The sequence below is a fragment of the Erythrolamprus reginae genome, chromosome 1 (assembly GCF_031021105.1).
Source record: "Erythrolamprus reginae isolate rEryReg1 chromosome 1, rEryReg1.hap1, whole genome shotgun sequence".
Taxonomy (NCBI): domain Eukaryota; kingdom Metazoa; phylum Chordata; class Lepidosauria; order Squamata; family Dipsadidae; genus Erythrolamprus; species Erythrolamprus reginae.
In genome coordinates, this window is record NC_091950.1 from 120,626,335 (window position 1) to 120,641,239 (window position 14,905).

Here is a 14,905-nt window from a genome sequence, read left to right on the forward strand (position 1 = left end):
CCCAAAGAACAAAAGAACCTGACAAGACGGAAGGGCTGTGGGTTTTGCCTCCCAAGGACAATTCCATCTGTCCATCCATTACCCTGGGGGGGGGATTATTGCCCCCCCTCGGAGAGGGTTCGCAACTTGGGCGTCCGCCTTGTTCCATAGCTAACATTGGAACAGCATCTTTCAGCTGTGGCGAGGAGGGCATTTGCACAGGTTCGCTGGTGCACCAATTGCGGCCCTATTTGGACAGGGAGTCATTGCTCACAGTTTCTCATGCCCTCATCACTTCAATATTTGACTACTGCAATGCTCTCTACATGGGGCTACCTTTGAAAAGTGTTCTGAAACTTCAGATCGTGCAGAATGCGGCCGTGAGAGCTATTGTGGGGTTATCTAGGTTTGCCCATGTCTCTCCAACACTCTTTGGCTTGCATTGGCTGCCGATCAGTTTCCAGTCACAATTCAAAGTGTTGGTAATGACCTATAAAGTCCTACATGGCATCCGACCAGAATACCTCTGGGACTGCCTGCTGCCACATGAATCCCAGCAACCGATTAGGTCCCATAGAGCTGGCCTTCTCCGGGTCCCATTGACTAAACAATGTTGTCTGGCAGGCCCCAGGGGAAGAGCCTTCTCTGTGGCGGCCCTGACCCTCTGGAATCAACTCCCCCGAGAGATCAGAACTGCCCCCACCCTCTTTGTCTTTCGTAAATTGCTTAAGACCCACCTATATCGCCAGGCGTGGGGGAATTGAGACACCCCCCCCAGGCTTACAGAGTTTTATGTATGGTATGCTTGTGTTGTATGGTTTTTAAAATGATGGGTTTTTAGATGCTTTCTTTTAATTATTAGATTTGTTACACTGTATATTGTTTTTATTATTGTTGTGAACCGCCCCGAGTCTATGGAGAGGGGCGGCATACAAATCTAATAAATAATAATAATAGTAATAATAAGAGTTATAATAAATATGAAAAAAGTGACTTTGAAAGTAGGAATTTAAGTTTCTTGCTTCTAGCTAAAAATGCACAAGAGGGACAACCTGAGGAAAAGCTTCTGGAGATTTACAAAAATTTTAAATTGCTTGCTAAATTTGAGCAATTGTTTCAGAATTTTCAAATGAATCTAAGGTTTATGAAGATGAAAGCTTTCCGGTATAGAAATTATAGAACATGTAGAAAATATAGAAGTTATAGAAATGCATATAGCTGTTGTAACCCACCAACAAACTGTGCAGTTGGTAGCAGATCCCGTCTCAGATGAGGCTGATCAGGTGCTGCGCAAAGAGCATGTGCCATTGGCACCTGAGTTGGACAGTGAGTAGGCTGGTGAAGGCTCAGTGTCAGAGGCAGTGGTTCAGAACCAGCAGCACCACAGCAGTGGTGAGGCAGAAGCAGAGAAGCCCTTTCTTAAAGCATGAGCACACACAGCTGCCAAAAGGGAGGAATGGCTACTCAGGAGGAGGTCTCCTCGAGAGTAGGCTTGGGGCTAATTGCCCAAGTTTACTTAAGGAATAACAAAGACTGAAAAAACTCTGCAGGTAATAACTCATTTGATAGTATGCTTGATCGTGTGCCTCTTGTTTGGAAAAATCTGCTCAGTTTATCTGTTTTGGCTTCTGTTTTATGGGCTGATTCCAGGCATCTTGCCAACCTCCATAAGCTTCCTGTGATATTCAGGACTAATTACTTATCTTTGCTTTATGACTTTATGGACTAATGCCAGTTGTTAATGCCGTATATTTAATAGCTGGGGGTTTTTTTTCCAAGAAAAGACTGATTTAAGATTTTATTTGTGTATGAACACTACTAGGCCAGTTTATTAGTAGTGGTTAATCAATTAAATATAGCTTTGAACAAACTGCATGTGTGCTATGTTTTCTGTAGTCTGTAATGTATTCAAGAGAGGCGGACAGCCAATGCAATAACACTTTATTAACAGAACAATACCACAGAAGAACAACAACTTACAAGTGAGAGGTTATTTATACTTCCCTGCTAACCAATCAGGATCGTACACTTTTTCCGCCGAATATCGCCCCCTGCTGTTGCTAGGGTCATGACATAGTCCGTAGCTGGAACAGAACAGTAGTCATTTGAGCTGCGCCCCTTTAAAATATTTTTGTCCTTTTCAAATGCTTATTCGTTTGTTTAGATTCAGATGTGATTATAATTGGCAATATTGTTTCACTTGCTGTGGGCAACACAGGCAGCACCATCAAATAGGCTGGGGGTGGGGGGAAGCAGGTCAGCTGGGTAATAGAAAGAGGTGTCCATAAGGACTAATATGTTCTTTTTTAATGGAGCTGACTGCCCTAAGGTGAAAGAATCAGGGATTAATTTGCTGGTCTTCTTCCGTAAAAATGGATAGTGTCAAGTGCTAATGCACTCAGAAGCAACTATGAAACATAACTAAATTGTAGAGAAAATGGTAAAACTGAAGATCTCTTTCTTCACCTTACTGTCTCCTGACCACCACTTACTAGGAACTCAGAGATTGCTGGAGAGCAAAGGTTGATGGGATTTAAAGGCAGCCACTGTGAAGTAGTGTTGGACGAAGAGAAGGGAGACTAAGCCAATCTCTCTCTGCCCCACTTCCTTCTTCCCCCATCTCCATAATAAATAATAATGTTCCTGCTTTCTTCTCCATTTTGTCATTTTATGCAAAAAGTTAAACCTGCAGGGTATCATAATTTTGTAGGAGCCCACATTGACTAGAAAAAGTTCAGACTTACTTGTTTCAACACAGAAAAAAGAAAACCCATTCTGAAATATGTTAGAATATCCATGACTGGGAGAGCCATGTTAACAAGATTAGCCAATTAATAGGCATAGCAACTGAATCAGCCAATAGGAGCTAGCCACCTCTGAGTCTGTGCAGAGAATCGAAACTGAATACTTAAGCTTAAGGTTGGGCATGGCTCAGTTCACTCTCTGTTCTCTGTGATTGTCTGTTTTGCTGAAATGAAGCTAATTCTCTTGCTTGTGTTTACTTTAATCTGCTAATGGCATTGTAAATTCATCTGTTATTATGTTTATAAATAAGTAATTGAATCCCCCTGAATCAGACATCTGTGTTTGTGCTTCTAGTTTTGATTTTTGCAGCAAACTTTAATGAATTATCTTATTCTGTTTGGGGAACTGGGATTCAGCCAAACTGATGAATATCCTTAGCATGTTTTCAGAAAGTATTGATAAATCTCTTCCAGCAGTTTTTACTGATAGCCAGGGTTATCTAATGCCACATATAGACATGGGAATCAAAGCCAAAGACTCATCTAGTTCAATATCCAGTATCATATACTGAACAATCTAATTGTGATAAGGAAATTTGGAGGAATTGGCAGGAGGATAATAGTGCACTTCTACTTTTGCTTCTTATCAACTATTACTTAATTAATTCTACTTAATCATTCTGAAAGCCGGTTTGGTTTAATGCTTCATACTGGACAATGAGATGAGAGCCCTGAGTTCTAGTATTGGTTTGAGCACAAAGTTAACTTTGAACAATTCATTCCCTCTCAGCCCTAGGAAGAGGACAGAGAAAAAAGTAACATGGACATGTGGTTGCCAGGTGTCTAGTCTGATTTACAAACAAGAACAAAAATAAATCCCCATGATTCCAGAAACAGTAAATATCCATCAAGACCAACAGTCATTAATGCACTAATGTCCCATAACTTTGTCTGCCTCCTTTCAAAATATTTACGTTTGAAAGTAAGATGAACACATTTTTAGTGGCTGAGGTTGGTGGGTCCCATACCTTTATCTGCAGAAGACAAAAATATTACTTGGATTTTCTATTTTGGTGAAAAAGTTGTTTTTACCCATATTCATCTTTTTGTATGCAGCTGTCTTGTATTTCTTGCCTAAAATGGGGAAAAACTATGCTAATATCTTTTGGACAGAGAGGAAAAAGAAATTTGCTGGCAGTTCTACAGAGACAAATTTTGAGCCCCTGCTTTAAACCATGCAACAACCTGTGCATAGGAGAAAATATTGAATTGGAAGCATTGAGTTGACCTCCCCACCATTGCTTTGTAAATCTGATTAAAATAAATCATATTTCAGTCCTAGATACATATGCTTAGGAAAATACTAGTGATAGCTCTTTAACTACTTAAATGTAGTACCTGTTCTTGGTCTTTCTGGGTTGCTAAGGAAAAGACAAGACAATCTACACATGAAATGAGTCCAATGAAATGATGAGCCCCTAAGGAACCTTAAGGAGAGAGAAAAAATAAACATATTTTATTTGTTTTTTTAATCCATAGAATAACATATACTGGTCATCATGAAATATCTTTTTGTCTATTTTCTATTGTTCCCATATATACATTATTTTTTAAATAAATGGGATGGAATTGATTGTGGTAGAATCATTTTATTCGTTCTATTATTTTACTGTTTTCGTATGGTGTAACTGTGTCAGAGGTTTTTCACAATTGCTGCTCCAGATGTAGCTTCATTGTGCTAGAATGGTTCCAATCTACCAAGATCATATATACATTTACAAAACATTTTGTAGGCATGTGGCATCAGTGACTTGCAGCATTTATGAATAACAATTACTCTATGAGGTAAACAGCCAATATATCCTTGATAATTGCATAATTATAACATGGATATTAGCCTGCTTTGATTGCTCCTATTTCTAACTTATGAAAATGAGAGTTCCAAGGCTTTTAGACTTGCAAATGTAACTACAACAGAATGCAGATAACCATAAAACGAGTTGCATGTTGCATCAATTTGTCAGAGAAAAGCACTATGCCACAATCTTAAGTTAATTTTATAGAAAGTCATAAAAACAATGTTCTTTACAAAGCACTGAGTTTCTAAATAAATCATCGTAACAACAAGTCCATCCGTTATGAACTACATTGTAGAACATTATTTATTTTTGCAAAACCTTAACTTCAGTAGCAGAGCACTGCAACTTTCTGATACTTTGGTCAATTATCTTTGACCCTTTCACCTTTTGCTTCAAATGCATGTCGCTTGCCTCATTGCTGTAACACCAGTCACTCCATCTTTATTATTACTTGTTATAATTCCTTAGCACTTAGTTACTTCTCCCATGCCTCATTGTACTTCAGAATTCCTCTACTCCAGAAGTCTTCAAATTTGGCAACACTAAGACTTGTGGACTTTAACTCCCATAGTTGGTTGGAGAATTCTGGGAGTTGAAGTCCACAAGTCTTAAAGTTGCCAAGTTTGGGGACCCCTGTCTTGTTCTCTAGTCTCCTGGATAATGGGCAGGGAAGAGGGAATGATATTTATTTATTTATTTATCATACAAGAAACATAGAAACATAGAAGACTGACAGCAGAAAAAGACCTCTTGGTCCATCTAGTCTGCCCTTATACTATTTCCTGTGTTTTATCTTAGGATGGATATATGTTTATCCCAGGCATGTTTAAATTCAGTTACTGTGGATTTACCAACCACGTCTGCTGGAAGTTTGTTCCAAGGATCTACTACTCTTTCAGTGAAATAATATTTCCTCACGTTGCTTTTGATCTTTCCCCCAACTAACTTCAGATCGTGTCCCCTTGTTCTTGTGTTCACTTTCCTATTAAAAACACTTCCCTCCTGAACCTTATTTAACCCTTTAACATATTTAAATGTTTCGATCATGTCCCCCCTTTTCCTTCTGTCCTCCAGACTATACAGATTGAGTGCATTAAGTGTTTCCTGATACGTTTTATGCTTAAGACCTTCCACCATTCTTGTAGCCCGTCTTTGGACCCGTTCAATATCTTTTTGTAGGTGAGGTCTCCAGAACTGAACACAGTATTCCAAATGTGGTCTCACCAGCGCTCTATATAAGGGGATCACAATCTCCCTCTTCCTGCTTGTTATACCTCTAGCTATGCAGCCAAACATCCTACTTGCTTTTCCTACTGCCCGACCACACTGCTCACCCATTTTGAGACTGTCAGAAATCACTACCCCTAAATCCTTCTCTTCTGAAATTTTTGCTAACACAGAACTGCCAATGCAATACTCAGATTGAGGATTCCTTTTCCCCAAGTGCATTATTTTACATTTGGAAACATTAAACTGCAGTTTCCCTTGCTTTGACCATTTATCTAGTAAAGCTAAATCATTTACCAGTATAATATTGTAGTATGTTTTAACATAACATAAGTATAAAGTAGAGATAGAAAGGATAAAAAGACAGTGGGACAGGGATGGTAGGCACGAAGGTGCTCTTATGCACGCCCCTTACAGACCTCTTAGGAAAGGGGAGAGGTCTATTGTAGACAGTGTAAGGTTGAAGATTTTAGGATTGGATTTATTTTTATTTGTTTATTTGATTTCTATGCCGCCTTTCTCCCGAGACGCCTATTAAAACTTAACTCCTGTTAACTTTTTGTCCTTCTCATGGACTAACTAGCATTTCACAGCAGTGATTCCTAAGATGAATAACAGAAATCCAGCAGTCTTCTATTCACATGGGGTAGGGAGGAGAGGTCTCTTCCTGATTCTCCCACCCACCCACCTGCTAGTATGAGCCTGTGGCCTAAACTGAGCAAATTCAGAAGCCAGAAAGCATGACACTGGTTTGCATAAAATGAATACATTTATTTATTTATTCATTCATTCATTCATTCATTCATTCATTCATTCATTCATTCATTCATTCATTCATTCATTTGTCCAATACACAATACATATGGAAGAGAATAAATATGAAGTAATATATATAAAGATAATATCTAAAAATAGAGAAGATGCTAGTATTCTTTGTTGCGATGAGCTGTTTTGGATTTCTATTCAAATTGCTGTAACTATTTCTAAATCCTACATCTATGGATTTAAAAACAAAACAAATAAATGTGATCAATTCATTGAGGATTGTCCTCATAGGAGCAGAGTGCCTGCTTTGTCTCCCTAACCATTGAAGAACAATTTAGAGAACTCTGTCCTGATGGTGAAGTGTTTTGCTTCTCACTGACTGCTAGCCACTTTCTAGAGCAAGGCTGTCAAATTGGCAACCTACGGGACGGATGGGTAACGTGCAGGCCACGCCCTCTCCAGCTCCGCAAAGGCAAAAAGTGTCATGATAGGTCACAATATGTCACATGATGAGACCGAGTTTGACAAACAGGGTCCCTTGCTTGCTACATTGGAGATCTGTTTCAGTATATAGTATGCCCTTCATCTGGATGTTAAGAAATAAAAAGGTTTCATATGTTACTCTCATAAATAGGATTGCCAAGTATGCACCTTCCAGTACAAGGCTATAATTGCTAGATGTTAAGAAGCAGGCAAAGTTTTTCTTTTTCCCAGCATGTTGATATACTGGTGAGGAAAAAACTTCATCTGCAGCCTTTTTTCTGTTAATGATGTAGAGCAGGAGTTTGACATCTGAAATATTTGCTAGGATTTAGCTGACATTTCTTCAGTATATTTCCATGGGATGAGAATAATTACAGACGTGCTTTGTGGCCTGGATATGATGAACTCTTTTGCCTGAAGGATTAGGAGGATATGATTTTAAAATTATTGGCATTTCATGACAGAAACAGCCCTATTTTGAAAGTAGTGCAAAAACTATTTTTCTGTCACTGTGTTTCCAATTGCCTTTTTTTTTCTCTGTGCAAAGTTGATTCCAGTGGCTGGCTCAATTTGTCTGTGTCATGCCTCCAGTGGCACAATTTTCTCTTCTTTCCCTTTCCCCATGAATGCCTTAGTAGGCTTCCTGTAGCTACAGCAGGCATAATTTTACATAGTAGCAACATTATCCATTGTCTATGAATCATCTTTATGATCTCAGTGTTTGGGGGGAAGAAAGCACATTACTTAAAAGCTCTACAAGCAAGAAAAGGAGAGTAACTCAGCTAGTTCACACCTGATCCAAATACTAGTTTGACCTACGTTAAAGGGGGGGGGGGCATCTTTCATTCTTTTTTTTGCCAGTTTCTTTTGTTTTGTCATTGTGATCAGTATCTGGGGGTTAGAGATGAGTATGTATTAGTACCAAATGAGGTGAGTATACTTTAATGCAGTGTTTTCCAACTTTGACAACTTGAAGATATCTGGACTTCAACTCCCAGAATCCCCCAGCCAGCATTCGCTGGCTGGGGAATTCTGGGAGTTGAAGTCCAGATATCTTCAAGTTGCCAAGGTTGGGAAACACTGCTTTAATGTACCAAATGCAAAACCTTTCACTAAAAGTTGCATGCTAATGATCATAGACTGAAACTGAGGAAGGCAATTGGAAGGGTGTCAAGTTCACCATGAAGTAAATTCAGCAAATGGTTGGTGAAGCTATTCGCTAAATCTTTGAACAAGCTCAGAAGGCAAATATTATGTAAGCATGTGACTATCTGGTATTTTAAAGGGTTCTCTAATTTCAATTCTTCTTTTTCCATTTCCCTTTAATCTATTTTAATCCTTGCTCTTCTATTCCTCTACTCTGTCTCAGTTCATGCAATCTCCAGTTCCCTTAATCATTATTAACTGATTTTTAAGAGAAGGAGAAGAGAAGGAGAAATAGGCTATACTCATTGTTTTTTCTTAGCCCATTGTTTTTTCTTTATATTGCTTTTACATTGAGACAATGACACTACCTCTGATGAGAATGGTGGCCTGAATTTGAGGACAGGAAAATCTATACTCTCCAAACATTCCAATAACACCCCCCCAAAAAATACAGTATTAGTAACAGTTAATTAGAATAACAATTCTGATTCACACACTGATTTAAGTCCTGTTCAATTGTTTAAACTAGACTGGCGTCTCTAAATAAATCTCTACCCAGCTCCACTGATGTCACTCAAGATGATTAAGGAATTGGAAACCAAGACTTACGAAGAAAGACTGAGGGAACTGGGCATGGATAGCCTAGAGAAAAGGAGGGCTAGAGCGGACATGATAGCAGTCTACAAGTATACGAGGGGATGTCACAGAGAGGAGGGGATCACTTTATTCTTCAGGGCACCAGAGGGCCGGACGAGGAACAACGGCTGGAAGCTGACCAAGGAGAGATTCAACATGGAGATAAGGAGGAAATTCCTGACGGTCAGAGCGATCAACCAATGGAACAACCTACCAGTGGACGTTGTGAACTCCAACACTCTGGACATTTTTAAGAGAAGATTGAACTGCCACTTGACTGGTGTACTATAGGGTTCCTGCTTGGGCAGGGAGTTGAACTCGATGGCCTTCATGATCCTTTTCAACTCTAACAATAAATAAATAAAATAAATAAATAAATGAGATTGGCTTCCTATAGATAGCTGCATTTTAGTTGCAACTGTTTTCAGAAAGAAAGCTAGTCCTTTGTGGAATTAAACCCACTTCTAAAAAACCCACCAAATTGAACCCCTATAAAAGATGAAAGAAGTAGACTGAGAAGAAAAGCATGGACAAAGCTATTACCATGCATATGAAGTTTAGGATATTATGCCATGTGCATGCTTGAGTTATATTTAGCATGGGATAAAAGACCATACCTATATGGTGGTAAGAAGTTTGTACAAAAAGCCATCAGTTTACCATTTAGAGTTCTCCTTTCATGTTGAATTCCTGGATTTTTTTTTCTAGAAGGTAGATTATTTCATCTATGATATTATAACTATAGTTGGATGGAGTTTTTGAAAACTTCTCAGTGTGCGCAGATTTTTGGAAAAGTATGAAATATATTTTCCAGATATGGTGCAACTCTAATTGCCTTAGGTTTTATACAGAAATATCCATAGCTTCTGCAAATGCTGAGATGAAAGGGTTCCACTGTGCATGAGACACATGTGGCCACAGTAGTCTATAGTTCTCACCTGCCTAGGGTAAGTTTCCTGTGTCAACAGCATTTAGCATTTATATACCGCTTCATAGTGCTTTTACAGCCCTCTCTAAGCATATTGCCCCCAACAATCTGGATCATCATTTTACCCACCTTGGACGGATGGAAGGCTGAGTCAACCTTGGTGGTGAGATTCGAACTGCTGAACTACAGCTAGCAGTTAGCTGAAATAGCCTGCAGTGCTGCACTCTAATCACTGCGTCACTCTGGCTCTGACTCCACATCTTCCTAGGTTATCTTCCCAACCATAACATACAGCCACAATAGTTCAGCTCCAAACCAGTCTTTTCTCAGTATAAATTCTTACTTGCTTTTATTGTCTTTATCATGGGGTCAAGCAGTGGATAATAAGTGTGTGTTTTTGTTTTATTTTTTAGTTTATTTTAGGAAACTGGATGCATTTAGTCAATATTTGTAAAACATTAGTTGCGTTAATCCTTATAAATAATTAGACTGGATTTTGATTCCGCTCTGTGCAGCCAGCTAGTTGTATCAGCCCTTGCCTTGACAGCTTCTGCTTAACATTTAAGTTCTGAAATGAATTCATGCTTCTTGAAGTAGTGTAATTAATGAGGCTGCAGAAATAGAACAAAGACTGACAGTGTTTAGACAAGAAAGAGAAGACCCACAGGTTTGATTAATTGGAGTGTGCCAAGGAGCTGAGTAATTGCTGTTTACAAACCATATTGCAGTACATGTTAAATCAGGCCAGTTGTGTACTTGTCTGTGTTATAAGCAGGTGCAGTTTAATTTTGCAGTTTAATGATAAAATTATTAGCAAAATCAAAGATAAGGTGAAGTGGAATCTTAAATGATGCCTCCTTATTTCAAATTCATTAAAAAGATCAGGACTGTTCAGCACCAAGAGTTGTTGTTCAATCCCCATTGTACTGATTTACACTTCACTCGGGGTCAAAAATTAACAGTAGCCTAATTTGACATTTTATGTATAGATTAGATTAGATTTATTGGATTTATATGCCGCCCCTCTCCGCAAACTCGGGGCAGCTCACAACAAAGTAAAAACAATATATAATAGCAAATCCAATACCCACCAATCCAATTACAATTTTAAGCTAAAAAATTCATAAAAAACAACCCCAGAATATTAAAAAACAAGCACACAATCAATCTAACACCAAAACAACATGGGCAAGGGGGAGATGTTTCAGTTCCCCCATGCCTGACGGCAGAGGTGGGTTTTAAGAGTTTGCGAAAGGCAAGGAGGGTGGGGGCAATCCTAATCTCAGGGGGGAGCTGGTTCCAGAGGGTCATAGCTGCCACAGAGAAGGCTCTTCCCCTGGGTCCCGCCAGATGACATTGTTTAGTCGACGGGACCCGGAGAAGGCCAACTCTGTGGGACCGAACCGGTCGCTGGGATTCGTGCGGCAGAAGGTGGTCCCGGAGATATTCTATACAAATACAAATTCTACACAATATACTGATGTGTAAAATTGGGGAAACATCTTACAGTTGTGTTAAAATAGTTCCTAGGCAACTTGACATCTTCCCCCTCATTAGCTTGAGAATAACAGATTAAGGAAGGTAAAACAATAGAAAACAGAAAAGAAAAGCTGTAATCTTTTGAGATACTATGAATGAGTCAATGAGACAGGTCATCATTTATGAACCCATCTGCTGACGGACAATCCAATAGGTGGGAATGCAAAGAAATGAGGTTCATAGTACCAATGATGTCTTCAGGTTTCTAACTTAGTTCCAGTGCCAAACTTGGTCTCATATTACTTTCAAAGTTGTTAGTCATTGGTACAAAACTATCTTATTATGCAGCTTAACCGGTAGCGGATTTCCTTTACCTTCACTACTGGTTCGGAATTGGGAATTCATGCATGTGTGTGCTTTGCTTGTGTGTGGTGCTTCTGCACATGTGCAGAACCTTCTACACATGTGCAGATCGTCCATGCTGATACCCAGTTGGGTAGGCGGAGCCTCCGACCACCTCCACTACCAGTTCGCCTGAACCAGAGTGAACCAGTAGCAATCCATCATTGATCTTAATGTGAGAAATAGTAACTGTGATCCATACATCTGTGAAATTCTAATGTTTGGAAGGAACACAACTTGTAGCTAGAATAATCCCCCTCTGTATTGTGTATAATAGTATTACTGTATATGTGAAAATGATTTTTTTTTAATGTAGGTTTTGTTTATATCAGTTTTTTGAGATTGGACCACTTCCCAGTTTTATGAGATTGGACAATTTCAGGGAGATTCAGTTTTCCTGAATTTCAGACAATGATTTAGGAAGAAAAAGATAAATTTTCATTTGGTCTTAATAGGATTTAATTCTAAATTGAATGGTAAAATGTTTTCTTATTACTCTTAAAACCAGGTTTTCAAATTTATATCTTACTAAACCAAGTGGTAAAACCAGAATATATGAGTATGTTCTTGTCCCATTAGGTAGCATGTGCAGGAGAAATAATAGAATAACCAAGTTGGAAGGTCTTCCGTTCCAACCTCCTGCTTAAGCAGGCGTCCCTACATCTTTTCAGACAAATGTGTGACCAACCTCTTTGTAAAAAATTCACATAAAGCAATTTTATGGCAATTACAGCAGCTTGTTAAAAACAGCATAGAAATCAAAGGAATAAAAATGAAAGAAAATTCCAACCTCAATACGGCACATAACTTGAGATTTTTTTCACTGTGTCTTCACATTTAATTTGGGGAGAGGGAATAGTGTGTCATGTAACAGTCAATATATAAGAGGCAGCCAGTTACTAGAGAATTAAAACTCCAAATGTAATATGCTACTTTAAAGAAATGGTAAAAGGGATAAATTTACTCTTCCTCCTACTTTTAATAACAGCATCTAAGATTAGTTCTGCAAACCCTGCAAAGCACCAAAACATCCTAACTTATGGACCAAGTAGAAAAATATGGACTATAGCGTGAAATTTACTATGTTGGAAGCCAATAAAATTTAAACGAAAATGGATCTCATTCATAAACTTTTGGGATGTTACGTTTCAGGATAGAAACTGTTAGCTGTTTTTTCCTTATAATTGCATGTTTTGTATTTTCTGTCTCTATTTTCTGTTAAAAATCTATGAACCTATTGTACTTTTCTGTATTAATGAAAAAATGAAAGCAAATGACATGCACTGCCAGAGGAAAATCTATTAACATTCGCAAGCATCATTTATTCATTACTGTTTTATTAATGTAAAACAGTTTACAAGTACTTTTTAAAACATTCTTCACAAATGTATATGATATTAATAATATCGTATTGCTTTCCATAATAGCTTGATATCCCTAAAATTAAAAGTACCCCATGTTTGTTTTCACTATATAGCAAAATTCTAGACATAAAAAGAGGGTCTTATCAGCATAAATGATGAAATCAATATAAGGTAAAGGATCAATGAAGCTGCATGAAGCTTTTGTCTTCTAGCATATGCTGAATATAATTAGGGAATGACTCAACCCCCTCACCACTACCATCACCACCACCCCAAAAAAACCCTGAGCACCCACCCTTATAAACAGCCTGACCTTTTCCCATATTCATCTAGTCTTTAATGTTATCAAATAGAGTAATACCTCATCTTACAAACATAATTGGTTCTGGAAGGAGGTTCGTAAGGCGAAAAGTTCATAACACGAAACAATGTTTCCCATTGGAAACAATGTAAAAGCGATTAATGCATGCAAGGAGGGAAAAATCCCAAAATGGCGCTCCGCCTGAACCCGAACCCGAAATGTGGCCTCCAGGAAGGACGTCTTCATGACGTCAAAGCTCCGCCCATGGAATTCCCTATTGGGATTCCCTACCTCCTTTCCAGCCTCCAGATCGGCCGAAAACGACGACGCCGATTGCAAAAACTGCGCTCCGCTGAGCAGCAGCGACCGGCTGTAATCTTTTGAAACAGCCAGGTGCTTCTCAGTGGCCTCCCGAACCCGAGAGAACGCCAAGAAGCCCCCCTGCTGTTTAAGAAAGTGACAGGCGGGCAGCGGCGCTTCTCGGCAGCCTCCCGAACCCGAACCTGAAAAGTTCAGGTGTGGGTTCGGGTTCGGGAGAACGCCGAGAAGCTCCCCGGCTGTTTTAAAAGGTGACAGCCAGGCGGCGGCACCCAGCGGAGCGCCATTTTGCAATGTGCGGTGGGTTCGTAAGGCGAAAAAAGTTCATAAGAAGAGGCAAAAAAAATTTGAACCCCGGGTTCGTATCTCGAAGTGTTCGTATCACGAGGTACCACTGTATTTGATTCAGTGTTTTTCAATCTTAACAACTTTAATATATGTGGTCTTCAATTCCCAGAATTCCCCAGCCAGTGTCTATTGTATTATATACAAATGGTTTAAATATATAAAATAAGTCACTGAACATGGCATAATAGATGAATGGAAGGAAAAGGCTTCTATCTGAGTTGGATCTCTCATGGATTTCTTTGGCGACAATATGGAAATGGTTCATCATTGCCCCTTTTGGCTTCTTAATTTATCCTAATAACCTCATATTCATTTCCTGGTTTTCTTTTATCCAAGGACTAAAGAGGACTGTTTAATAGGTCATACAAGTTATTCAAGACAGTGTCACCTATTATGAATAGGAAATAAACAAACCTGACAAAGTTAATTTTCATTTTCTGATTGAATGGTTCAGCTGACTTACTTCAGCCAATATGTGATAAAAGATTAATTTAAAATAAAACAATCCAGAAAGTCCAGATTTCATAGTAGGGCTAAAAGAAAATAGCCTTCCAAAATTCTACCCAACAATAATATTTTACAGAAGGGATTTATTTAAAGATGAGGTGGAGGTCTTCAGTTTGGAAGGCCTTGTGTTAATGTCCTTAAGATGGTATCTTATCCTCTCATTTTTGCCTAAAACATAATTTGCACAAAATTTCTTAAAACGGGTAGAAGTCAAAAGTAGGTAAGTACAGCCTTGTAGGAGTTACTTTATTTTTTTTCTTTTTACTTCCCTTAGGATTGTATACCCAGATTCAAATTCTAAATAGTGAAAATTAAGATGCAACTTTTATATTTAATACCAGAAGTGAATTTTCATACACTATGAATTGTGTGTGTACAGTGTGTATATAACCAAGAGTGATCCCTATTCTTTGTGAAAT

The 14,905-nt window shown here is 38.6% G+C and overlaps 1 protein-coding gene across 2 annotated transcripts in view; it reads left to right on the forward strand.

Annotated features, from left to right (window-relative positions):
- The window catches only part of GALNT18 (polypeptide N-acetylgalactosaminyltransferase 18), a 424,313-nt gene that overhangs the window by 335,288 nt on the left and 74,120 nt on the right, over positions 1-14,905 (forward strand). The gene's annotated exons all lie outside the window — the stretch shown is intronic.